Source organism: Dromiciops gliroides, chromosome 4 (genome assembly GCF_019393635.1).
Source record: "Dromiciops gliroides isolate mDroGli1 chromosome 4, mDroGli1.pri, whole genome shotgun sequence".
NCBI classification, from domain to species: Eukaryota; Metazoa; Chordata; class Mammalia; order Microbiotheria; family Microbiotheriidae; genus Dromiciops; species Dromiciops gliroides.
Window position 1 is genome coordinate 441,357,034 of NC_057864.1, and position 25,689 is coordinate 441,382,722.

A 25,689-nucleotide genomic window follows, 5' to 3' on the forward strand; every position below is an offset into this window, starting at 1 on the left:
TAAAATGCAACTGAAGATTTTCTTTTTTTGGGGGGGGGCAGGGCAATGAGGGGTTAGTGACATGCCCAGGGTCACACAGCTAGTGAATGTCAGTGTCTGAAGCCAGATTTGAATTCAGGTCCTCCTGAAATCCGGGCCAGTGCTTTATCCACTGCATACATCTAACTGCCCCTACACTGAAGATTTTCATATGAATCCGTTCTTCTTTCTTCATGTGGGCTTTCTTAATGGATGGTATCACATTTTATTTTCCAATTCAAGTAAATCTCTTTGTGAAAATCATAATTCATTAATACTCCTTAGATTTTAAAAAAAAAATTCAATTCTACATGCCATTTCCCTTTTTGGATTAAAATTTCAGTGAATTTTAAAATTAATCAGTCAGAAAACACCTGTCTTCTAATGTAGCGAACCAAACCATCCCAATGCTTTTTGGGATAACATTCTAGTTTCAGGCTTTTCAGGCATGTGTTTTACAGCTGGGATTGTTTCTTTGCCACCAAAGGGCCTCATCCTCTGTTTCTTCCACTCCAGCCCCTGTTCTTCTTAGTTAATTCCCATCATTACTTCTGACTCAGGAATCATTAGGTAATATTAGTAAATAGCTCTAAACAGTTATCCGTAGAAAGTTATTTTTAAACTGGTTTAGAAAGTTGGTAAACCCAACAAAATCCTTCTCTTAAGACTAGAGCCAAATGCTAATGGTTTAAACATTCTAAACGATTTGAAAAAGCTTTATCTGACAGTTGATTTAATATTCAAAGAAAGCTGAATATTATTGAGCTGTTTCTTAATAAGTACAGACCTTAGAGGGTCATGTAGTTCAACCTCCTCATTCCATAATTGAGGAAACTGAGACCCCTGGAAGATGAGTGAAGTGCCCAAAGCAGGAAGTGGCAGGGCTGGGATTTGAACCCTTGTCCTTTCATTCCAAATCCTATTCTCTTTTCATTGAACCTCACTGCCATCAAATAAGATTGTCTATTGATGTGGGGCTGACTATATCGCTTCTTTATAGTAGTTCTAGTTCTGCTCTCCATGTGGAGTGTGGAAGAGGTAGACAAGTATTGTTTGAATGACATGGGTTAGATCATATTTGAGCTAATTCCTGAAACATGAGTATGATATCAAAAGGCAAAAAATGGGAGTCAGGCTCCTGTGAAGAGTATTCCATAGATAACAGAGCAGTGGGCAAAGGCACAGAAATGGAAATTTTGCTTGCATCTGGTAAAAAAATGAATAATCTAGATCTACTGGACTACTAAATGTTTATAATATATAGAATACTGATTGGAGTGAGGAAGACCTGAGTCAAGTTCTGCTCATTCATGTAGTACTTTGTGATTCTGGTAAGCATCTTAAATTATCTCACTGTCAGTTTCCTCATCTGTAATATGAGATTTTATTTTTATTTTTGCTGGGCAGTGAGGGTTAAGTGACTTGCCCAGGGTCACACAGCTGGTAAGTGTCAGTGTCTGAGGCTAGATTTGAACTCAGGTTCTCCTGAATCCAGCGCTGGGTACTTTATCCACTGCACTACTAGCGTCCTCTGTAAGAGTACTAAGAGTTGGGCCTAAGCAGATAGTTGGGAGCCAGATTGTGGAAAGGTCTTAAATTCCAGACTAAGCATTTGGGCTTAGTGTAGCCATTGGAAGTATTTTGGGCAGAGAGTGATTGGATCTACTCTTTAAGATCTGACAGTAATGTGTACTGATGCATTGGAGAGGGGAGAGGACTAGAAGTGGCCAAGTTAGGGAGCTGTTTGAATAGAAGAGGCAAGAAATAACTGGGGCTTGAACTAGAGTTGTGGCAATGAGAAATGACAAGAAAGGATAAGATGCTGTGGAGGATTGAACTGACAGGACTTGGGAAATTGGATTGGGGGTGATAAGGCAAGGGAGAAGGAAAAGGATGATTCCAAAAGTTAGAACAGTCATGACCAGTGCCATGAACAGGATAAGGAAATCCTAGCACTTGATTCCTCAACTCTCAGGTACTTATCTCCACCCCACCCTCCAACTAGACTTTAAACTCCTCAAGAGGGGAAGAACTTGCCTTACATAACTTGTTTCCTTCTCCCCAGGATCCTCATACTCTATGCACAGCAGATACCTAGTAAGCACTTTTGAATTGGAATAAAGACCTAATAGAGCTTCTCTGATATGCTCCAAAGAAAGGACCAGGTCTCTTAGCTATCAGGTTAAAACACCTATGTTATATTGGAGTTCCATTTTTGACACTTTGCTCACCACAAATTTTTCCCCCAACTTTATTTTGTGCCAACCTCTCTCCTCAGCCCAGGTCCACATTTCTAGCTGCTTACAGGACAATACTGGTTTTTAAAAAAAATATTTTATTTTATTATTATTATTAAAGTATAAACATTTTTATTTAGAGTTTTGGTGTTCAATTTTTATCTCTCCTTCCCCTCCCTTCCCTCCCTCCTCCTTGAGGCTGTAAGCAATCAGATATAGGTTATACATGTACAATTATGTAAAACACGACCATATTAGTCCATCTTGTATAAAGATAACTTGAATAAAAGAAAAAATGAAAGAAAGTGAAAAATAGCATGTTTCAGTCTATGTTCTATCAATATCATTTCTTTATTTGGAGGTGGATAGTATGTTTCATCAATAATTACAGGACAGCTCTAGAATGGGCCCCCCACCCCAGCACCTCAACTCAACTTTCCCGCCAAACTGTTTCTTCCTCCTCACGTTACTGTTCCTGTTAATGGCCTTACTCTTCTATGTTCATTGACAAAGTGAGACAGTTTCTGCCCTCAAGGAGTTTTCATTCTGCTGTGGAAAGAGGATGTGTTCATGCATTAGTAAATACTGTATATAAACCAAATAAACAGTGATTGGGGTGAGGTGGAATATCTGGGGGAATCAGGACCGGCTTCTTGAAGAGTTGGTACTTGAACTGAACCTTAAGTGGAGCTCAGAGGGTCAAAAGGCAAGGGTGAGGAGGGGATAACATTTGAGGCATAGGGGACAGCAAAAAGGCACTTCACTCAGGGAGATGGAAGCCAGCCTGGCTGATCGTAGTGTGTAAGGAAGGAATGTAATCAACCTAGAAAGATGGGTTGGGTTGCAGTTCTGAAGGGCTTCAGCTGCACAACAGGGGAGTTTATGCATCATCCTAATATCCTTGGATATATGACCAACTCTGCTTGTTCAGGATGGTCAGCTTGTAATTGGAGAGATAAATTGGACTATGGAGGAGCTGGATGCAGAAATACCACTTTGAGACTTTCAGATTGTCCCGGTAAAAGTGATGAGGACAGGGGGCAGCTAGGTGGTGCAGTGGATAGAATACCGGCCCAGGAGTCAGGAGAACCTGAGTTCAATCCAGCTCAGACACTTAACACTTACTAGCTGTGTGACCCTGGGGCAAGTCACTTAAAACCCCAATGGCCTCACTAAAAAAAAAAAATTTTAAAAAAAAAAAAGTGATGAGGACTTGAGTTCAGGTAATTTTGTGAGAGAAGGAGATGTGTGCAAGGAGATGTTGAAGAGATGAATGATAAACCAACTAATTCATATGTAGGGAATGAAGGAAAGTGAAAAGCTGAGGATAACTCTTTGGTTATAACCTGGGCATTAAAAGCATGATGTTTCCTCAGTGAAATTAAGATGTTAGAAGGAGAGCTGAGTTTATGCATAAAGGTAATAAGATCTCTTTTGAATATAGGATGCTTACGAGATATCCAAGTTGGAGGTTACCTTACAGAGTAGGTTTAGTAGTATTTTTTTTAATACGTGGATATTAGGTTTAATGTTTGTTATATGTTTCCTATACCACTTAGAGCTTAACTAGGTATTTACTTCGAAATTTTTAAAACGTTTGTGTGTAGTATTTTTTTGTTTGTTTTTGTTTTGTTGTTGCCAGGGCAATTGAGGGTTAAGTCACTTTGCCAGGGTCACACAGCTAGTTAAGTGTCAAGTGTCTGAGGCCTGGATTGAACTCAGGTTCTCCTGAATCCAAGGCCAGTGCTTTATCCACTGTGCCATCCTAGCTTCCCCCTGTGGTGTAGTATTTTAAAATATAAAAGCAGCCTTGTGCAGTATTCTTGGTTGAAAAAATAGAATGACTTAGTGGCCAGCATGGCAGGTAAAGATAGGAACTTGCCTGAACTTTACCTAGTTCCTCTCCAAACAACTTTAAAATAATGCCTTAAAACTAATTCTGGAGTTGCAGAACCAACAAAATGACATGGTGAAACAGTGTTCCAGCTGAAGGTAACTTAGAAGGTCAGTAGGAAAGGTCCATCTCACTGGAGTGAGAATGGAGCAGAGTCCAGCACAGGCCATGCTCCAGCAAGCAAGTAGTAGGCCTGAATAGGACTGAATTGGCACTATTAAGGGGGTCAAACAACTGGTCAGAAGGAGATTTAGAGAGTCTTTGCTGGCATCGTGTGTAGGACTCTGTTGCATTGACCATATGCCATTCTGAGTCACTGACCCAGGACAAGCAGGTCCACTAGAAGGAGTGGGGACCCTGGTCATAGTTTCAGGATGAAAAAGAGTGCTTTTGGTCATTCAGAGACCAGAGCAAGGGCCAGGAAACAGTGACTACACCTCTTCTTAGAATCATACTACTTTGGAAGAACTGAAAACTTATAGACATCAGAAATAACTTTGAAAACAGCAACATGAAAAACCTGAACATGGAACAGTACCCCCTCCATCTTAAAGCAGAGCCCAAGTTTAACATAGAGGTTAAAAGTCAAGAAATATGCATGGGGAAGTGACCAAACAACACCCCCACCAACAACAAAAAGAGCCGGAGCAAAGAACACATACCACGGTGACAGGAAAGATCTGCATACAAACTGAAAAGACAACAATGTTAAAAAACAGCTATATGTTTAGCCTCAAAGAAAAATGTGAATTAGTCCCTTAGACCCAAAAAGTTTTCTGGAAGAGCTGGAAAAAGGATTTTAAAAATGAAATGAGAGGTAAAGAAAAAAACTGGGAAAAGGAAATTAAAGTGATGCAAGAAAATCTTGAAAAGAGTAAAAAACTTGGTAAAAGAGACAAACAAAAAATACTGAAGAAAGTAAACCCTTAGACAGAATTGGTCAAATGAGAAGAGAGAGGGGATACAAAGGCTCACTGAGAGAAAATATACCATAAAAATTAGAATTGGGCGAGTGGAAGATAATGAACTTCCCTGAGACATAAACAGTAAAACAGAATCAAAATAATGGGGAATAAAGAAGGAAATATGAAATACCTCATTTGGAAAATAAATCAGAGATATTTAATTGGACTACTTGAAAGCCATGATCAACATGGAAACTAGACATCATATTTCAAGAAAATTTTCAAGGAAAACTGCCCCAGTATCCTAGAACCAGAGGGTAAAATAGAAATGGAAAGAATCTACCAATTACCGTCCTGAAAGAGATCCGAGAATGGGAAGCTCCAAAGTCAAGGAAAAAAATATTGCAAGTACCGAGAAAAAAAAAAAAATTAATATCGTGGAGCATGGGGGCAGCTAGGTGGTGCAGTGGATAAAGCACCGGCCCTGGATTCAGGAGTACCTGAGTTTCAAATCCAGCCTCAGACAAGTGACACTTACTAGCTGTGTGACCCTGGGGGGCAAGTCACTTAATCCCCATTGCCCCGCAAAAAAAAAAAGTATTGTGGAGCCACAGTCAGGGATAGCACAAGATTTAGCAGCTGCTAATACTAAAAGATAAGAGGACTTGGAATATGATTTTCTGGAAGGAAAATGAGCTAGGATTATAGCCAAGAATCACCTACCCAGCAACACTGAAATATAATCCTTTGGGGGGGGAATGGACATTTAAATGAAATAGAGGACTTTCCAGCATTTCTGATGAAAAGACCAGAATTGAATAGAAAATTTGACTTTCAGTTCAAGACTCAAGAGAAACATCAGAAAGGAAATCAGGACAAGAGTGAGACAGCATACCAAATTTTGGGGATGCAGACAAAGCAGTAACTTAGAGGAGTATTTATATCTCTAACACATCAATAAATAGGAGAAATGGCAGATCAATGAATTAGTCATGCAACTAAAAAAAAAATAGAAAAAGAACTAATTAAAATCTCCAATTAAATGTCAAGTTAGAAATCCCAAAAAAAACCAAAAAACCAAAGGGGAGTTCAAATAAATTGAAAGTTAAAAAAACCATTGAATTAATAAAACCAAGAGCTGGTTTTATTAAAAACAGCAGCAACAGCAATAATAAAATAGATAAACCATTGGTTCATTTGATTTTTAAAAAATAAACAAATTACTAGTATCAAAAATGAAGAATAAATTCACCACCAATGAAGATGAAATGAAAGCAATTATTAGAAGCTGTTTTGGCCCAATTATCTGCCAATAAGCCTAACAGCCTAAATGAAATAATTAACATTTATACAAATATAAATTGTCCAGATTAACAAAAGAGGTATATAGAATACTTAAATAACTCTATCTAGAAAAAGAAATTGACTAAGCCATAAATGAGCTCCTTAAAGAAAAACTTTTCAAGGCCAAATGGATTCATAAGTGAATTCTACCAAACACTTGGGGGATAATTCCAATATTATGTAAACTATTTGGAAAATAGGGCAAAGGAGGAGTCTATTCATTCCTTTTATGACATAAATGTGGTGCTGATACCTAAACCAGGAACTGCCAAAAACAGAGAAAGAAAACTATAGACCAATTTTCTTAATGAATATCATAGAAAAAAATTTAAATAAAATACTTGCAAGGAGATTACAGCAACATATCACAAAGATCACATGCTGTCACCAAGTGGGATTTGAGACCGATTCTTTTTCCCTCTTGAGGCTTCACATGTAGGCAATTTGAGAGTATTGTCCTCATCAGAGTTTCCTGTTTGCTCTTCCCTGTCCACACAGAAGCTGTCAATGGTAAGAGCCCTCTTCTGTTTCTTACTCATATTGCAGCTTATTTTTTTAAAGTTGAGTCTGTTCCTGGGGGCACAGAGTTCAGTGTTTCATGCTTCTTGTGCTGGGGGATAGGGGGGACTGTGTGACTGGCTTTCTATTTGAGGCCCTCTGGGGTTTTGTGGATTTCTCAGTGCCCTGGGCTTGCTCCCTGAGATTGCTCCAGGTGCTGGGATGGCCAGCCTGGTTGCGCATGTCCTATGGGTGGCCCTCCAGCTGGCAGCCTGTCTTCTCTACTGGTGCTGGTGGATGTCATAAGTGGCTTGTTGCACTACGAGCTTGCTGAGCCATATCAAGGGGCCTCCGTTGCTCTGTGTTGGCCGAACCTGCCTGACTTGCCCAAGACGACCCGCTCTGTGCTGCACTGAGCTGTGCTGTGCTCCCCTTTTGCCCGAGTGAGACCGACCTTTCCCGAGAGTCTTCTAAATTATCTCAAGTTGGAAGATTGTGTCTCTCTGTCTTTTTGTAGTTCTGTAGTTTCAGAATCCATTTAGAGGCTTGATTTAATGTTGTTTTTGAGGGAAACTTGGGAGAGCTCAGGCAACTTCCTGACTTCTCTCCACCATCTTGGCTCCACCCCACCAAGTGGGATTTGTATCAGGAATGCAAGCACTGGTCCAATATTAGGAAAACTATAAGCATAATTAACCATATCAATAGCAAAACAAAATAGAAATCATCTGATTATCTCAATAGATGCAGAAAAGGCATTTTATAAAATACAATGCCCATTTTTATTAAAAACAATAGAAAACATAGGAATAAATGGATCTTTCCTAAAAAATGTTAAGTAGTATCTATCTAAAACCATCAGCAAGCATTCTCTGTTAAGATTTTCTTTTTTTTTTTAACGGTGTTCTTTATTGTTATTTTTGTTTGTTTTTTTAGGGCAATGGGGGTTAAGTTGCTTGCCCTGGGTCACACAGCTAGTAAGTGTCAAGTGTCTGAGGTCAGATTTGAACTCAGGTCCTCCTGAATCCAGGGCCTGTGCTTTATCCACCGCACCACCTAGCTGCCCCCAAGTATTCTCTGTTAATGGGGATAAGCTAGAAGTCTTCCCAGTAATATAAGGAATGAAGCAAGGATGCCCATTATCATCACTTTTATTCAATATTGTACTGAAACTAGGTTTAAGCAATAAGAGGAGAAGAAATTGAAGAAATTAAAATAGGCAATGAGGAAACAAAATTATCACTCTTTGCAGACAATATGATTGTATACTTGGAGAAAGCCTAGAGAATCAACTGAAAAACTAGTTGAAATAACTAACAACTTTTGCAAGATGCAAGATATAAAAATACACAATTCATCATCATGTTCTGTGTTACCAACAAAAGTACAGCGATGGAAGAGATAAATTCCAATTTTAAAACTAGTCAATATAAAAAACTTGGGAGTCTACCTGCCAAGACACCTATTTGAACACAATTACAAAACACTTTTCACACAAATGAAATCGGCTCTAAACAACTGGGAAATATTAATAGCTCATGGATAGGCCAAGCCAATATAATTAAAATGATAATTCTACCTACCTCTACTTATCCAGTGCCATAGCAGTTAAAACACCAAAAAGGATATTTTACAGAGCTAGAAAAAATAATAAACATATCGGGAAGAACAAAAGGGTCAAGTCCAGATTTGAACTCAGGACCTCCTGAATCCAGGGCCGGTGCTCTATCCACTGCACCACCTAGCTGCCCCTACACAGTAGTAATTACCATAGTAATCTATTGTTTGAACAAACACGAAGATTTAAAGCTTTGGGGACAGGACAGTAACTCACTATTTGATAAAAACTATTGGAAAACTGAAAAGCAGTTTGGCAGGACTAGGTATAGACCAATATCTCACACCATATTTCAAGATAAGGTAAAAATGGGGTACATGATATTAGATATAAAGGGTCATACATAACAAATTAGGGAAGTATGGAATAGTTTACCTGTTAGACATATGGATAGAGATAGGAATTTACAACCAAACAAAAGATAGAGAGCATTGTGGGATATAAAATAGGTAATTTTTATTACATAAAATTATAAAGGTTTTTCAATTTAAAAAAGCAATTGTAGCCAAGCTTAGAAGGAAAGCAGAAAACTAGGGGAAATTTTTACAGCAAGTCTCTAAATAAAGGTCTCATTTTTCAAATATAGAGAACTGAGTCAAATTTATAAGACTACATTTTTTTAGAAGAAAAAAATCAAAGCTATCTATACTCATATAAAAACTGCTCTGAATTACTGTTAGAGAAATGCAAATTAAAACAACTCTGAGATACGACTTCACACTTGGTCAGATGACTAACATGACAGAAAAGGCAAATGTTAGGGATATGGGAAAATAGAACAATAATGCATTGTTGGTGAGTTGTGAACTGATCCAACTTGTTGGAGAAAAATTTGGAACTATGGACAAAAGGTTTAAAACTGTGCTTACCCTTTGATCTAGCAATACCACTACTATGTCTGGCATCCCAAAGAAATTAAAGGAAAAAAAAAGGGAAGAACTATGTGTACAAAAATAATTATAGGCAGCTCTTTGTGGTGGCAAGGAATTGGAAATTAAGGGGATGCCCATCAATTGGGGATTAGCTGAACAAGTGATTGTGATGTGATATATGATGAGACAGGATGATTTCAGAAAAACCTGAAAAACTTGTATATACTGATACAAAGTGAGTGAACAGAACCAGGAGAAGTATTGAACAGAGTTAAGAGCAAATTTTATGTTCAACAGTTAATGGCTTAGCTATTTTGATCAACGCAATGATCCAAGGCATTTCCAAAGGATTTAGGAATGAAAAATGCTATCTAGGGGCAGCTAGGGGTGGTGCAGTAGATAGAGCACCGGCCCTGGATTCAGGAGAACCTGAGTTCAAAATCCAGCCTCAAACATTTGACACTTACTAGCTGTGTGACACTGGGCAAGTCACTTAATGCCTCACCAAAAAAAGAAAGAAAGAAGAAAAGAAAGAAAAAGAAAAAAAGAAAGAAAAGTGCTATCCAAAGAAAGAACTGATGGAGTCTGAAATGCAGATCAAAGCATACTTTTTTATACTTTATTTTCCTTGGATTTTTTTTGTCTGTTTTCTTTCACAACATGACAAATATGGGAAAATATTTTTACATTGCTGCATGTATATAACCTATATCTCATTGCTTGCTTTCTCATTGAGGGGATGGAGGGAGGGGAAAGAATTTGGAACTCAAATTTTAAAAAAACAAATGTAAAAATTGTTTTTGCATGTAATGGGAAACAATTTTTAAAAAGAGAATATGATTACTCTAGCAGATTTCTCTAGTCTAGTTCATGTATCCCATTCTAGTTATTCAGTAACTGTTAATATAATGTGTTAGAAACTAGAGGATTTAGGTCCCATGCATGACATTTCAAGCAACTATAGTCAACTATATATGGGCTTTTTACCTTTTTTTGGCCTGGACATATTATCTCATTGTGTTAAGGCAAATTCTGTGTGGAAACATCCCAAAAAATAAAAAATTGGTATCTGCTCTTCAGTTGAATCTTAGAGAGTTGTCTATAACACCAAGAAGTTACTAGTGATTTGTGTAGGGTCTCACAGCTAGTTTATGTCAGTAGAGAACTTGAACCAGGTCTGGCTCTGTACATTTTATTAATGAAGCCAAAATACCTCCCATCCTGTACCTCCTATATCATTTGGCATTACAGAGAGTTTGATGACAGAGAAGCAAAGCTCTGTTTAAGTTTGAATAAAAAGCAATAACCTCTTACTTTCTGATAGACCTTTAGAAGTAGCCAGCTGGCACCACAGGGCCTGGAGTCAGGAAGACCTGAGGTTTCAAAAATAGGCCTCTGATTCTAGCTATCTGACCCGAGAGCAAGTCACTTAACCTCTGCTTCAGTTTCCTCAGTTATAAAATGGGGACCTACTTCACAGGATTGTTGTGAGGATCAAATGAGATAATATTGTAAAAAAAGCATTTAGCACAAATTCTTACAGATGACATGTATAATATATATTTTGCATAAATTTACAGATGAATAGAGATTGCTCAGATATATAGTTTATATGCTCCTTTTCTGTGTCAATAAATAGCTCTTTCATCAATGAAAAATAATAAATTTGATTACCTAACTAGTATGACTTTTATAAATATAAATATTAAATCAATCAAATCACAAGCATTCATTAGTTATCTGTTATGTACTAGGCACTGTTGATACAAAAGTCTCCCTGGAGGCTCTGCTGTGCATTTCTCACGGGATTTATTACTCTTTTCAGATTGGTTTTATCTCTTAGACTTCTTTTAAATCCATATTTTTCACTGTTTTTGGTGTTTTCTTCTGTTTACGTCCTATTTCCTTACCTGGCTCCTTTTCAGTACATACAGGCTTCTGGCCAGTTTCCCAGGGTTGCCCTGCTTTATGTGATAAGTCCTGATTCCATCTGCATTTTTTGTGGTCCCTGACTGGAATGGAGGGAATTTAATTTTATTGTTCTTCATTTTTCTTTTGCTGATGTGGTCCTGTGTAGGAGACTTCTCACATATCTACAACCCTTATGTTTCCATTTCATTGGAATTGTGAGATGAAGGAGCAGGAAGCTAATTGATCATCAGTTTGCTATTTGGCCTCTAGTGCTTCAGGGGCTAGACTGGTGGCTGTGCATGGGGGAGCAAGTAGCTGGTCACTCTGCCTCCAGCACTATTTATTTTATTTATTTGTTTATTTTTATTTATTTATTTATTTTGGGTGAGTCAATTGGGGTTAAGTGACTTGCCCAGGGTCACACAGCTAGTAGTGTCAAATGTCTGAGGGGGGGGCAGATTTGAAACTCAGGTCTCCTGATCACTATTTATTTAAATGAGGTAAACCAAGATCTTTCCACTTGTGTGATCTGTGAATTGAATGAAATCCTACTTAAGTCTTATTTTTGTATTCTTCCTTTATACAGAATACTACAATTTTCTTGCCTTAATTTATTCCCAATCCCCACCCCTATATTTTTGTTGAGCAGTATGTGGTAAATGGTTGAAAATAAGAATATGTCAACATTTTAAGCATATTAAATTTCTAAAATGGTATAAAGTGATGTTTATGTGTGAGGGTACTATGATGCATAATGATGTAAGCAATACAATTATAATGATTATGCAGAGAGAAATAAGAGTCATTAATTCATTCAGCCACTTAGAAATCAGTCAGTATAATCATCTTGTGTGACAGTCATTGAAATAGAAAATCAAAAGGCACTATTTCATGAACAAACACTTATTAAGTACCCACTATGTAATCTCGGCACTGTTACTAGCCATTTTTAATTAGGAAATTAGACCAGACTAAATTAATTCTATTCTTTTCACTGTTTTCCTTGTGTACATTTATACTACCCATTGGGATTAGATGTAAAGAAAAGGGTGAACTCTTAAAAAAAGAATATGGAGGGGGCACCTAGGTGGCACAGTGGATAAAGCACCTGCCCTGTATTCAGGAGGTCCTGAGTTCAAATCCAGCCTCAGACACTTGACACTTACTAAACTGTGTGACCCTGGGCAAATCACTTAACCCTCATTGCTCTGCCAAAAAAAAAAAAAAGGAATATAAATCCTGTCTTTTCCCTCTTAGCATTAAATAGTAACTTGAGGAGTGAACCAGGAAACCTGGGTTCAAGTTTCATTTTTCATAAAATACTGACTATATGATCCTGACACAAGTTACTTGCATTTTCTGTTCCCAATTCTTAAGATTGAAAATTGCAGAACAGGTCTGCATTGGTAGGATGAGTTCCCTCACTGAAGTAATTGGACACATTAATTGTTCAAGGCATATATGCTGAGTTAATATAATAAAAATAATAATACCACCTAAATTAATTTACTTATCCAGGGCTTACCAGTCATACTGCCAAAGGATTATAGAGCTATTAAAATTGTAATGAAATTTATTTGGAGGAACAGTAGGTGGGTAAGAATCTCAAGGGAAATTTTGGGGGGGGGAATGGGGAAGAAGCGGGGCTAACAGTTCCAGATCTCAAACTATACTAAATAATAATGGTAAAAAACTATTTGGTGCTGCCTGAAAAATAGAGAAGTTGGTCAGTGGAACAGATTGGTAATACAAACATGCAGGAGGAAATTATTCTAGTAGCCTAGTGTTCTATAAACCTAAAGACCCATTTTACTGTGATAAGGACTCACCATTTAAGGCAAACAAGGCAAATCAACAAGCATTTATTAAGTAACTTGCTGTGACTAAGTACTCAGGATATAATAAAGCATTTTGAGCTGAAATTAATAAACATTAAGCAAACATTTATATGCAATTCCTGTGCTAAGTGCTGAGGATAGCAAAAAAGTAAAAGACATCCTTGCTCTCAAAGAACTAACACTTAATTAGGTATAGATCCGGCACTTCACACCATATACCAAGTAAGGCTCAAATGAATACATGACTGTAAGATATAAAAAGTCACATCAAAACCAAATTTAGAAGAGCAAAGAAGAAATTATCTTTCAGATCTAAGGGTAAGGGAAGAATTCATGACCAAACAAAAGAGAGAAATGGACAGTGTTGATTACATAAAATTTAAGTTTCTGCACAACAAAACAGTGCATTAGAAGGGAATTATTAGATTAGACTACAAAGGAAACATTTGTCTGGGAAAAGATGATTGCAAAAAAGGTTTTTTGACAGACTGATACATCTGTTCACTATTGGTGGAATTGTGAATTTGTCCAGCTATTTTTGGAAAGCAATTGTAACTATGCCCCCAAATGTTACTAAATTTATAACTTTGATCCAGGGATACCAGATATTTCTAAGAATATATAAGGATATAACTCATTTATAAAAATAGGAACTTTGGGGGCAGCTAGGTGGCATGGTGGATAAGGCACGGACCTGGCTTCAGGAAGACCTGAGGTTCAAAACCGGGCCTTAGACACTTGACACTTACCAGCTGTGTGACCCTGGGCAAGTCACTTACCAGCATTGCACCCACAAAAAACAACAAAAACAAACAAACAAAACATACCCCTTTTTCCAAGTAGATAATTGATCAAAGGATATGAGCAGGTAGTTAGTCAAAGGAATAATCTAAGCTCTATAGCACGGTGAAAAAATGGTCCACATCACTAACAATTAGGGAAGATGAAAATTCAAAACAACTCTGAGCTTTCACTTCACACATAATGATATTTGCAAAGTTGACCCCCAAAATGCCAAATGTTGGAAGGGCTGTAAGAAAACAGATACATCCATTCACTATATGGTGGAATTGTGAATTGGTTCAGCTATTTTGGAAAGTAATATGGAACTATGCCCCCAATGTACTAAGTATAACTTTGATCCAGGATACCATATACCTTATATACGTGAAAGAAAGAAAAGTTTGCATATGTACAAAAATATAATAGCTCTTTTAGTGGTGGTAAAGAACTAAAGGCTGGAAGTAGATTGGGGAGTATCAGTTGAAGAATACATGTAAAAATTATGGCATATAAATGTAGTGGAATACTATAATAACATAAGAAATGATGAAAGGGATGGTTTTAGAGAAGTCTTAGAAGACTTGTATGAACTGATGTAAAGTAAGCAGAACTAGAACAATTTATAATATTTGCAACTGCATTGTAAAGACAAACAACTTTGAAACACATAAGAACTCTGATCAATGCAATGATCAAACCATGATTCCAGAGGACCAATGAAGAATGATGAAGAAACCTCCAACAATGGCTTAACTCAATATGCTGACTAAGACATATTTAGACATGGTCACTGTGGGAATTGTTTTTGCTTTTACCATGTATGTTTGTTTACAAGATTTTATTGAGTACCTGGAGTAGTATCTTACCACAGTGACATCACAAGCCATGGAACAACAGCAATAAAAAATAAATAAATCTGTAAGAGCTCCTTGATTTCCTCACATTTTGAATAAATGTCTTTTGTACATCCACTTAGAAGTATGAACGCTAATGTGTTAATTATATTACACAAAATTAGAAAACTTAGGTGGAACTTTCTAGAAGACTCAGAAGTGGAGGGCAGCAGCTACCACTTCCTAGCTCCACTCACAACAACTCACATCCCTCTCTTTCTAATACTTGATCCTCAATATCCCAACCGGGCTCCTGAGCAGTCCCCTCTCAAACCGCAGACATAGGCATTTCAACACCTGGCATACCACGAGTGTCACTCCCGGGCTATAAAAAAATGGTGAAGGAAACGACTTATTATGATATTGTGGGGGTAAAACCCAATGTCTCCCTAGAATAACTTAAAAAGGCATATAGAAAACTGGCCTTGAAATATTACTCAGATAAAAATCCAAATGAAGGAGAAAAAATTCAAACTGATTTCTCAAGCTTATGAAGTGCTTTCTGATGCAGAGAAAATAGACTTATATGACAAAGGTGGAGAACAAACCATCAAAGAGGGTGGTTCTGGTGGTTGCTTTGGTTATCCAATGAATATCTTTGATATGTTTTTTTGGAGGAGGTGGAAAAAATGCAAAGGGAACAGAGAAGTAAAAATGTTGTTTGAACTCTTGTCAGTGACCTTAGAAGATTTAAATAATGGTGGAAAGAGAAAACTGGCTTTGAAAAAGAATGTAACTTGTGACAAATGTGAAGGATGGTAAGAAAGCAAATGCTGTCCTAATCTCAGAGGCACTGGAATGCAAGCAAGAATTCATCAGATAGGACCTGAGGTGGTTCAGCAAATTCAGTCAGTTAGCATGGACTGCCAAGGGCATGGGGAACTAACTAATCAGCCCTAAAGATAGATGTAAAAGCTGTAATGAATGGAAAATTGTTCGAGAGAAGAAGATTCTGGAGGTTCATATTGACAAGGGCATGAAAGATGGTCAGAAGATAACATTCCTTGGTGAAGGTAACCAGGAGCCAGGAGATATTATCATTGTTTTAGATCAGAAGGACTTGATGAGATGAGGACCTTTTCACGTCTATGGATATTCATTTGGTTGAAGTATTGTGTAGATTTCAGAAACCAGTAACACCTTTGGGGGGGGGGGAATGAGGGTTAAGTGACTTGCCCAGGGTCACACAACTAGTAAGTGTCAAGTGTCTGAGGCTGGATTTGAACCCAGGTCCTCCTGAATCCAGGACCAGTACTTTATCCACTGTGCCACCTAGCTGCCCCAATAACACCTCTTGATAATAGTCATTACTTCTTATCCTGGTCAGATTGTTAAACATGGAGATATCAAAGGTGCTGAACAAAAAGCAGTCAATTTATTGCTGACCTTATGAGATAGGAATTCTAATTATTGAATTTAAGGTAAACTTCCTAGTTTACCTATTTTTGTTGGAAAAGTTACTGCCCGAAAGAAAGGAAGTAGAGGAGACTGAAGATATGGATCAGATAGAACTGGTGGACTTTGACCCATCCCAAGAGAGAAGATACAATGGAGAAACTTGTGAGGATGATGAGCACCATCCCATACAGAGGTGGGGTTATACTCTCCATTGTAATTCTGGCTTTTGTATGCAATAATGAATGAGTGAAGGACTATAATCATCTTAACACATTCACCACTAGCTATTGTTTTTGTTGTAATATGCAACTATAGTTTTATTTTAAAAAGTTAATAAAATCAGTAATATAAAATGCTGACATTTGCAATTTATGATGTTCAGTGCGCAGAATGATTGACATAATTATTTCCTTATGGTAAAGAAGCACCCCCAAGCATTTTTTCATGACTTGTATATTTCATTTCAATATGTATATGCAGTGGCTTGGACTGAAGATTCTTGATTGACTAAATGTACACAAGCATTTATAATTGTTAAGCTCTGAAATTAAAATTTTGTACTTAATTCACCATCCAAAAAAAAGAAAAGAAAAGGAAACAAGTGCATTTTAGAAGAACGTTAAAGAAAATGGGGTTTTTTTATTGTGTTTTTTTTGGGGGGGGAATGGGGGTTAAGTGCCTTGCCCAGGGTCACACAGCTAGTGTCAAGTGTCTCAGGCCAGATTTGAACTCGGGTCCTCCTGAATCCAGGGCCAGTGCTTTATCCACTGCACCACTTAGCTGCCCCCAAGAGAATGTTATTTTAAACTGGAATTTTGCTGGTAATCTCAGTCACAAATTTTAGAGAATTTTAGAGAAAATGCGGAGGTCTAAAAATACCTTAGGGAATGTTTAGCCCTAGAGTCTAAATTGTAAGAAGTCACTCAGTCCAACTCCCTGCTAATATAGGAATTCTCCTTTGTAATATTCCCTATGAGTGGTTATGAAACTACTGTTTTTAAACACCTCTTACTATGTGAGCTATTTTAGCTAAGAAGGATGTCAGGAGATGTATTAGACCTGATTAAGCAACTTCACATGTTTCACTACTAATTGAGTCTGGGACTACATTTCTACTTCCCCTACCCCCAAGGTTCTAGAGAATGTTATACTTATAAAGTGAACATCCTTTTGTCAGCTTTTGATGGATAAATTAAAAGAAGGATTAAAAGGATAAGGGTAAAGGATGGATGTAAAGCAAGCAGTTAAATAGTTTGCCCAAAGGGACACAGTTGGTAAGTGCAGAAGCAGAATTTTGAACATAGGTCCCTTAACTCCAAATCCAGCACTCTTGCTATTATGACATATTATATGCTTAGAAGAATAAAATTCATAACAAGGAAGTATCAGGTAAAAACAGTATATTCTAATGTTTTGTAATAAATATTTATTTTTATCTGTCATGAGATAAAAATAACTTTTTTAAAGTTAAATAATAAAATGCATCATGTTTTAGATTAAATGTTGTTGTTCAGCTGTTTCAGTCATGTCTGACTGTGACTCTATTTGAGGGTTTGTTTTTTGACAAAGATACTGGAACATTTTGCCATTTCCTTCTCTAGCTCATTTTTCAGATGAGGAAACTAAGGCAAACAGGTGAAGTGACCTGCCCAGGGTCAAACAGCTAGTAAATCTCAGAGGTCAGATTTGAACTCAGAAAGTGAGCAGAACAGGTGAACATTGTACACAACATTGTGTGATGATCAACTGTGATAGACTTAGCTCTTAGCAATACAGTGATCCAAGACAGCTCCAAAGCACTCATTCATGATGGAAAATGTTCTCCACATCCAGAGAAAAGAACTGTGGAATCTGAATGCAGATTGGATCATACAATTTCTTTTTTTTTTTTTAGTGATGCAATTGGGATTAAGTGACTTGTCCAGGGTCACACAGCTAGTAAGTGTTAAAGTGTCTGAGGCCGGATTTGAACTCAGGTACTCCTGACTCCAGGGCCGGTGCTCTATCCACTGCGCCACCTAGCTGCCCTGGATCATACAATTTCTACTTTTTTTTTTGCTTTCTTTTTTGAGGTTTTTCCCTTTTGTGCTGATTCTTTTACAACACAACTAATGCAGAAATATGTTTAATGTGATTGTACATATATAACCTGTATCAGATTGCTTGCTGTCTTGGGGAGGGGGGAGAAAAATTTGGAACTCAAAATCTTATAAAAACAAATGTTGAAAACTGGGGGTGGGAAATGCTATTAGGATTGGGGTGTGTGGGGGGAGGGGAGATTTGAACTCAGGTCTTCCTGACTCCAGGCCTGGTGTTCTATCCCCAGATCAAATTGTGCCATGCAGACTAATTAAAATATTTGTGTAGTAATATGTAATATGTAAATTTAGGAAATCTCTTGCTATTATTGTTGTTTACCAAGTTTTCAAAGCTAGTCAATTTAAGTGTAGGAATTTGAATCTGGTTCTCCTGACCCCTAAATCTTGTATTCTCCTTTCAATAACCTCTCAGTAGCAAAAAGAAGCCAGATGTGAGAGGCTGAAATGGAGAGGACTTTCCTCACCTTCACCTATTATAACCAAAGGTTAAACTAAGGCTTTCACATAAGAAAGATTGATGTTGGTGCGTCCTGACAGAAGTAGTCAAGGTCAGAAGAAGAAGCAGGGTTTAGGGGAAAAGGTAAGCTTGGTACTGGGATATGTCTTAGTGATTAACATTTAGATGGAGATAACTTGTAGGTAGTTGGAGCTGTGAGTCTTGACCTCAAAAGAGTGATAAGCTGAAGATACGGACATGGTAGTCATCTGCATAGAGGTGGAGTTGAAAACTAGGAGTAAATGAAATTATAGGATCACTGTTCTTTTTTTTAAATTGTTTATAAGGTAGCTTTTATCCTATTTTTTGTTTGTTTGTTGGGGGGGGTTGTTGGCGGGGCAGTGGGGGTTAAGCGATTGCCGCAGGTTTCACAACAGCTATTAAGTGTCAAGTGTCTAAATCCGAATTTGAACTCAGGTCCTCCTGAATCCAGGGCCGGCACTTTAACCACTGTGCCACCTAGCTGCCCCCTAGGATCACTGTACTAGAGCCAGAAGAGACCTCAGAGGCTATTTAGTCCAAGCCCTTCGTGTTATAGATTGCGTTGGGACAGAGAATAGTGAGAGAAGCAAGCCAAAGACAGACATAGCAGACCTCAGAGGTTGGAGAGAGGACAAAGTACTTAGGACAGTGGTTTGCAAATTGTTTTTAGAAACAAACCTTATAAGAATTATCCTTCTCTCCTCTACTTTTTCAAAAAAGCATTCCACACAAATAATTTTGTTAGATCATATTTTATTCATGTACAATTAAGGACTTATTACCATTTCATAATGTATAATAAAATAGCAGCATATTTATTCATTTATAAAATACTTCATAATTTTCATATTAATAACTTAGAATACCAATGTGATGCTTGGCCTTATTTTTAGATGTATGTCGTTTTTGAAATGTGTTAGTCATTCTTCTAATTTAGATACTTTGTTTATATAAAAGCTATAGCAGAAAAACAGGCTTTACAGAAAGATTTAATGAATAGTAGTAAAATATATTGCTTCGTTTCATAAATTAGAGAATCCTTTATTTACCTATAGCCAAAATATGAGATTTTCAGTTCCATACAGAGTATAAGTAAACAAACATTTATTTTGGGTTTACTCTTGTCAGGCATTGGGCTAAGCAATGGGCATCCAAAGAAGGGCAAAAGATATTTCCTGCCCCAAGCAGCTCAGAGTCTAATGGGGAAGACAGTCCCAAAATGTATGTACAAACAAAAATATAGTATGGAGTATGAATTGGAGATAATCCCATAGAGAAGGCACTGACATTAAAAGAGGTTAAGTATAAGTCTATAGTATAGTTAACACACACTCTCTCTCTCTCTCTCTCTCTCTCCCTCTCTCTCCCCCCCTCTGTATATATATATATATATATATGTATGTGTGTGTGTATGTATATATATGTGTGTGTATACACACACACACACACACACGTATAGTTAACTATAGTTAAGTAAAAGTTACATAGTCTAAGACCAAATGTCAGCATCTCTCCTATACAGTTATCTCTTCCACGTTGTGACTTTCCCCACCACAGGTTCAAGTATAGTCATGTGTCCACATAAAAAATTAAATGTGAATTTTGGGGAAGTTTTGTGGAAGCCACAGATGACACGCAGTTATAAACTCAGAAATGCATAAAATATGTATAGTATTGTCTAATGTCAATATATTTTCTCTTTCAGTACAGTAATAATTCAGACTTCCTCTCTGGTATGAAAAGAGAGACAAAACATTTTACATGGATTTTACACAATGAGGGGGTGCTGGGCCTAACCTCCACAATGTGGAAGGAGTAACTGTTTATTCCCTTCTCATCGCTCCCACAGCCACAATCCTGTTGCAGTCTCTCATTACCTCATGCTATTGGAATAGCTTTCTCATTGGTCTTCCCGCCTCAAGTCTCTCCCCACTCCAGTTCATTCTTGATTCAATTGCCAATGTGATTTTCCTAAAAACGTGATTTGACCATGTCACCACCCTGCTCGATAAACTCCCTTTGTTCCTTTGGCATATGAAACTCTTCACCATCTGGTCCCTTCCTGTCTTTCCAGGCTTAGACTTTGCTCCCCTCCATGCACTCTGTGATTTAGCTCCACTTGCCCTATTTTGCTGTTTCGCACACAAAACTCTTCCTTTCTGAATATTGTTCCTGGAAAAGGATGGCCTTTTCACTTGCCTTTCTACCTGGACTCCACATCCTGGCTTCTCCGATTTCCTTCAAGACTCTACTCACGTGCCTTTATCTGCAGGAGGTCTTTACCTTTCCTCCCTCACTGCTAGCCTTTTCCTTCTGAGATTACCTTCCATTTGCATTGTATATATCTTCTATGTATAGTTTTTTGCATATTATCTCTCCCCATTAAATGTGACTTCCCTGAGCATTGAGTCCAGGTTTTTGCCTTTCTTTGTTTACTCAGTGCTTAACACAGTGCTTGGTACACTGCACATGCAAAATAAATGCTTGTTGATTTACTGACTTCAATCATATTTGTCTATTCAAATGGGTTCCTTATTTATTAAAAAATGAGACTTGCGTCTTTCTTTTAGAGGACCAATCAGGTGATTACTAAGCAGGTCTTTATGTCTATTTCATACAAGAGACAAGCATTTTTAAAATTGGAAAACAAAAAATAGCATTTTGTTGATTTATTATACTCTGCCTTAACTCTAAAAATGCAATCACTTTGTCTTTTGGGATCAGGACGTGAATTCAGGGATCTTGCATCGATGTGTTTTACGTACTAGTTTTTCCACAATACCAGCCAAATATTTCCTCCATTTCAGAAGGAAATTTTTGTTATGTTCAGTCAGTAAGCATTTATTTTGTTTGCTTTTTTTTTTTCTTTTTTTCTTTTTAGTGAGGCAATTGGGGTTAAGTGACTTGCCCAGGGTCACACAGCTAGTAAATGTCAAGTGTCTGAGGTCGGATTTGAACTCAGGTACTCCTGAATCCAGGGCCAATGCTTTAACCACTGTGCCATCTAGCTGCCCCCCAGTAAGCATTTATTAAGTGCTTACTGTGTGCCAGGCACTGTGCTAAGAGCTAGGTATACAAGCTAGAAGTAGACAGCCCCCTGCCCTTGAGAAGCTTCCTTTTGATGGTCAAAGACAACACATGAGGAGAAGGTACCTAACATAGGGGCACAGTGGAGAAAGTCTTATGGAGACCAGCAGTGCAGCCTGGGCAGATTTTAAAGACATCTTTGGCCAGGAACTTCTTAAATTGGAGGTTCTAGAAGGAACTAGCTACTCGGAAAGGGAGGCCCCAGGGACTGAGGGCACTTCTGGTGTGAGAAGTCATTTGAGGGTGTAGTGAGTTTCCAGAGTGAAGAGGTGTGGTAGAGAAAGTCCCATGGAGATAAGTCAGCACTGCATCCTGGGAGCTTCATAGTTATCATCACTCAAGAAAAATGACATTTTCATCTTTAGCTTTAATACCCTTTGAGACTGTTTGGCATGAGAAAGCCAGCATCTTTCACAGTCACAAAGTGCCCTGTACTCTGACCCCATGTTGTCACAATTTCACAGTTGAATTTCCTTTAATGGATACTCATTTTTTTCTGTAACAACTTGAAAAACTTTACATTGATCCTCATTTGTATTTCTTGTGAAGTATGCAGTGTGCCCGGATTTTATATGGGACCATATTTTAAATTGGTAGTTATAGAACTGAATCACCCTGATGTCAGCTGAGATTTGTGAGTGCAGCATCTGATAAAATTCTCCTTCATATAATTTTCATTAAAAATTCATCAGTTATATCAATTTTTTTTTGCAGGGCAATGGGGGTTAAGTGACTTGCCCAGGGTCACACAGCTAGTAAGTGTCAAGTGTCTGAGGCCGGATTTGAACTCAGGTACTCCTGAATCCAGGACCGGTGCTCTATCCACTGCGCCACCTAGCTGCCCCCTAGTTATATCAATTTTTTTGTGTGATGAGACATCACACAAAAAATCAATAGATTTTGCAAAGTACCAGATTTTCCTCTAAGATAAATTCTGATTGGGACATTATACCTTCATTTGTTGCTTCATACAATTTCAGTGCAAAATATGAAGATTTTGGATTGTCACTTAATTGATGGGGAAGGTCTTCAGTCATATGTGTTATATGGTCTATAACACAAGTTGTTTTACATATGATTTGCTAAATTCCTGTAGGACAGGGAATATTTTGCTTTTGTATTCTCAATGCCTAGCATTCCGCCTGACACAGTAAATGCTTAATAAATTCTTGTCAATTGATTAAAAATTGTTTCGTTAATATCAGTAGGGTTAGATTGTATTAACATTTCTCTCACCAAATAAGGCTTTTAAAAAAAATAGTTATGTAAGCAACCTTATATGTTGCAAGTAATCTTTTTGATGCCATAAATGTAGCTTCTGAAAAATTTGCTTTTGCTTATTAAAATAATTTAACTTTTTCTGGAAAACTTCTTGTCTTTTAATGTATTCTATTTACATATTTTAAATGTTTCTATATATTAGATTTTATGTTAATTGTGGCCAAAACATTTGTACAAAGCACATACAATATTCTGTCTTCTATAAGTAGAAGCAAATAGAGTTCAGATATTGTGTCAGAAACTTCTTAGCTGTGTGTCCCATGACAAGTCTCTTAATCTCTGTCTGCCTCAGTTTCCTTACCTATAAAATGAGGATAACGATAGCACCTACCTCACAGGGCTGTTGTGAGGATCAAATGAGGTCCTATATGTAAAGCACTCTGTAGACCTTAAAGCACTATATAACTGTGAAGTGATAGTACTTGTAATTGTAGTACTTGGAAATCCCATTGATCAATGTAGTGGCTTGTGTTTTCTGGATTTCAGCTTTTTAATTTGTATTTTATTTCTGCTACTTGTGTCTTGTGTTTCCTTGTATTAGTTTCAGCTTCTCAAGTGAATTTTTTCTTCAGACTGGTTACATATCCACCATGAAAGGATATTATATAGCCTTTTTCTTTTCTTTTCTCTACTTAGTTCAATATACATTAGCTACATGCTTTAACAAAAGTTGGTAAGAATGTATTTGCCTACAGAGTTGCTAATCTTTTTTTTAAAAACCCACCTTATTTTTATTGATTTTTTGTTTGTTTTTACATTACCTTCATTTATGAAGTGATTCCTCCCCTTCTGCCCAGCAAACCATCCCTTTTAAATAAGTATTTTAAAAAGAAAGAAGGGAGTGGAGGGAGGAATGCAGCTTAGTAAATCTGCCCACATATCCCCTATGTCAGATCTTGTATACAATTTCATACCCATAATCTTCTGCCTCTGCCAAAAAGGGAGGGAGTTGTATTTTCTCAACTCTCCTCTAGCCAAGCTTGGCTATTATAATTCCATAGCATTCAATATTGTTTTATCAGTCTTACTTTTTACATTAATGAAGTTACTTTTTAATTTTTTTTCATGTTTTGCTTTCTTCATTCTGCATAAATTCAAGTAAGTCTTCCTAGGTAGCTCTGAATTCATTATATCTTACAGCATAGTAATGCTCTATTTATGTATTAGAATTTCTTCAGTCATCTATGGAGTTTTGTTTCCAGGTTTTTTTTTCTTCTACCAAAAATACTGCCATGAATATTTGTTGTATTTAGGACCTTTCTTTTTTGTCTTTGAACTCTTTGAAGTATATATTTGGTACTTGGATCTTTTATAGAGTATGGACATTTTTGTCACTTTTTTTAAGCCTAATTCTAATTTGCTTTCTAGAATGGTTATATCGATTCACAGCTCCACTGACAGAGTATTAATTAGTATGTCTATTTTTTCCATAGCCTCCCTAACACTGACTATTCCCTGTATTTTTTCACCTTTCCAATTGTCTGTATGTGAGATGAAAGTTGACAATTTGGGGTTTGTTTGTTTTGGGGTTTTTGGGGGGTTTTTTGGTGGTTTGTGTTTCTCTTGATTTGTACTATTAGGGATTTGGACAATTCATAAGATTGCTGATAGTTTTTGAGAACTATTTGTTAATGTACTTTGACTACTTTGTCAATGGAGATATGGCAATTGGCATTACATATTTGTGTTAGTTCCCCATATACCTTGGATATTAGAGTATTAGAAGAAGCATCTGATACAAAGATTTTTGTTTCCCAATTGATAATCTTCATTATCTTACCTAGTTCTGTTGGTTTTGTACCAGAAAAATTATTTTTTGTGTGTTTTTTTTTGTTTTATCTATTCTAGCAATTTAATTACAGTCATGTAATTTTTACTCTTGCATTTTCTCAATTGTTTCTTCCTTATATTTGCCCTTTTCCTTTCCTACTTGGCAAGTTTGGCTTTCCATTCAAGGATCTTTTTGCAATCTTTGTCCAGTTTTAGCATCGTGATAACCACCTTGCTGGGATGAATGCCCACATGGACAATTGTGCCATTAGCCTTCCCCCGCTGCACACACTCAATGTAGATCACATACTTCTTTCTGTAAACCTGCACTACCTTGCCAATCTGCTGTCCTTTGTAGTGTCTTCGAACTACCTGGACTTCATCATCTTTTCTAATGGGCATGGAGCGGACATTGTACTTCTGCCTCAGCTCCTTCGAAAAAGGAGAAAACATAATCTTCCTCCATATGTGGGAAGGGGCATTGAAATGCCTCTTGCAGTTCTTGCTCCAGTCAGATGTCACAAAGGGATTGAACTTCATGGAGCTCCAGGAAAATTCTTTCAGTTTGACATAATAGAATTTGTCTATTTTATCATTGACAATTACCTCATTTGACAGTTTTCCTTTAGTCATAACTGTGAAGTGTAGGTAATCTTGTGTTCTCTTCTAATTTTTGTTATAATTTGTCCCTTTGTATTCAAGTCAAGTATCCATTTTGAACTTACTGTGATATGTGTTGTTGGTCTAAATCTAATTTCTGTTAAA

At 37.2% G+C, this 25,689-nt stretch overlaps 1 protein-coding gene and 1 pseudogene across 3 annotated transcripts in view; both read left to right on the forward strand.

Annotated features, from left to right (window-relative positions):
• Window positions 1-25,689, forward strand: part of MAGI3 (membrane associated guanylate kinase, WW and PDZ domain containing 3) — a 224,895-nt gene that overhangs the window by 38,151 nt on the left and 161,055 nt on the right. The window lies entirely within an intron of this gene.
• On the forward strand, window positions 15,147-16,448 carry LOC122753523 (annotated as a pseudogene).